The sequence below is a fragment of the Hippocampus comes genome, unplaced genomic scaffold (assembly GCF_001891065.2).
Source record: "Hippocampus comes isolate QL1 unplaced genomic scaffold, H_comes_QL1_v1.1 scaffold191, whole genome shotgun sequence".
Lineage (NCBI taxonomy): Eukaryota > Metazoa > Chordata > Actinopteri > Syngnathiformes > Syngnathidae > Hippocampus > Hippocampus comes.
In genome coordinates, this window is record NW_017805151.1 from 353,090 (window position 1) to 355,541 (window position 2,452).

Below are 2,452 nucleotides of genomic sequence, written 5' to 3' on the forward strand. Positions count from 1 at the left end.
TAACAAGACATTCTTTAAATGGACTTTCACGTCGCTATTGCAAACCTTTTAGAAGTAAGAGATTTTCATTAGCTATACACTCCCATCCAAATGCTTTTTTTCATGAAAACTGAACAAACCTATTCATAATCTTTTAAAATACAAGGATATTTGTTTTTTTAAAGGTATTTTGTCCCCCCTAAATCACAAGGTAGCACCGTATAGTAGCTTATATATAAAAAAAAAAAAAAACGTAAATAGAATGAAAACTATATCTTGGTGAGTTGGGCATGATGTGGACAACTGGTGTGAATGTGGTCAAGGTGAAATTTTGTGTGAGCGTGGGTGTGCCTGGGTGTGAAACTCATTAAAGCAAATCAAGAAAGGCCAAATGGCCCCTTTTGTTTATGTTGGTTGTTTACATTGATCAAAGGGTGGCCTCCTGCCATGCAGCTGCATGTTCTGCCACTGAAGCAATATGGAGTTTCCTTTTCAGCTCTTCTTTTTTAACACTGGAAATCTACGTGGCTGAGCAAGTGCATTCACGTGCACGTTTCAAGTCTGCAAGAGAAGTTTAAGTTTGAAGTGGAGTGTCGCTGCTTGTTTTCAAGCCAACTCCCAGGAAGCAAGGCTTGTCTTACAAGAGGCAAGGCAAGCAGTCGTGCAGTTATTGCATGCGGTCGAGGCTCTCACTAGTGCTGACTCCTCCAAAATGGCATGAGAGGTGGGGGAAGCATTAACTCTGATCACACAATGATGATGGCGGCGCGGGTACCCGCAGTGTCTCCTCTCTCTCTCTCCCTGCATTTCAGTGTCTTGACTTGACTTGACAAGTGGCCATGAGCTTGGTTTCAGAAGAAGGATGAAAAGGAAAGAGGATCGAGAGGTGGACAACACTTGGGAGATCGAGATTGGGAAAACCTGTGCTCTCCCAAGTCCTGCACGTGATGAGGCGCGCACTCAGAAGGGACTCAAGATGTTGGTGTTGCGATGTGTTGTGATCAACAGCTGGAAATGCAAAATCTTCAGAACATCCTGGATGACAACACATGCTAAGGGACTATGGACCACCTATAGTGGGTAAGCACAATTAGGCATCAATTGCTTGCTATTTCATTCAGTAGTAGCTGTAGACTATTATTATTATTATTATTATTATTATTATTATTATTATTGTAATTTGTATTTGTCAAAATCACTGGTCAAAATCAATATTTTTGTTGGGAATTGTCTGTGATGAATGGTTGAAACATAACGTGACAAAGGGTGTTGCTTACGACAAAGGCGTATTGCAAATTATATCATGATATTAATATTGTTGGATTTAAAAAAAGATGTCACTAGGTTACTAGAAATACAGTACTATCCCGGCGTTGCATTCGAAAGGCTGAGCACTACTTGGATGATCAGAGCTCAAGGGAAGAATGGTGGCAGTGGCGCCGCTGTGTGATTATGTGATCAGTATTATTTGTTACGGGCACTAAAACTGTGTTGCTGAATGGAAATTGGAATGTTTATGTGCTGAACATTCTCACTCGTCATTGTACTAATTTCCCTTTTTTCTTTGCTCCAAGGTGATTGACTGAACCTAAAACTCCTCTTCGCAACCGCAGTGCACCAAATGTGGATGACTTGCATGCAAAATGCACAATCATAAAATATAATTTCAATTTTTTAAAAATTGAAATTATAATTAGAAATTAAAGTGGTAAAAAAATAATTCAGTGGAATTGTTCTATTGATCAGGTGTCAATCTTTTGTCTTCAGATTCAACTGGCGTTGTGCATGTTTTGTTTTACATCTGTTTTCAATGAATTCCTGTTGCATCAAAATGAGTGACATGAATCATTGATCTCTTGAAGGCTGTACTTGCCTCATCCTCACCTCATTTATACACATCAAAACTTTGTGTCGATCCCTGTGTTTTGAAATAAAATTTCACTGCATCAAAATCTTGGTTATTGATCTATTTGAGGCTGTAATTCAACCAAAAAAATAAAAAACCTTGTTTATCAACTTCGGACTGAACTTTTTGAAAAGTGGAAGTGTTGAAGAAAATACTCCTATATTTGATATTTAAACACTTTGATGAGCAAGTCCATTTCTCATCCCCAAGAGCTTCAGTGTGAGTTTCCTGAAATAAACTGACATTGCTCCAAAAAAAAAAAAAATGCATTCAAGTCAGTGGTGTTATGAATTACTGACTAGCAAAAGCATCTCAATTATTCCACTTTAAAACGTGTTTTTTTTTGAAATATTACATTTTTTTTGTATTTATCCCTTCATAAAAAGAGTTGGTTGTTATGAGAAAAAGGTCCTAACATCATGAAAAAAAAACTTTCTATGCATCATTACATCGCAAGTGACTGAAAAAATGTATGTGTTGAAAGTAAAAAAAGATCTAGTGTATTAATTATTTCAACACTTATAACGATGGCCATTTATGGTCTCTGGGGACTTTAGTCAGTGTGAG

General features: G+C 37.4%; 1 long non-coding RNA gene across 1 annotated transcript; it reads left to right on the plus strand.

Moving 5' to 3' along the window:
• The first annotated feature begins 288 nt into the window (after window positions 1-288).
• LOC109514824 (uncharacterized) lies at window positions 289-1,892 on the plus strand. The gene is made up of 3 exons (XR_002168062.1): window positions 289-703; window positions 792-1,059; window positions 1,554-1,892. It is a non-coding gene; the product is annotated as an uncharacterized LOC109514824 (long non-coding RNA).
• The last annotated feature ends 560 nt before the right edge of the window (window positions 1,893-2,452 follow it).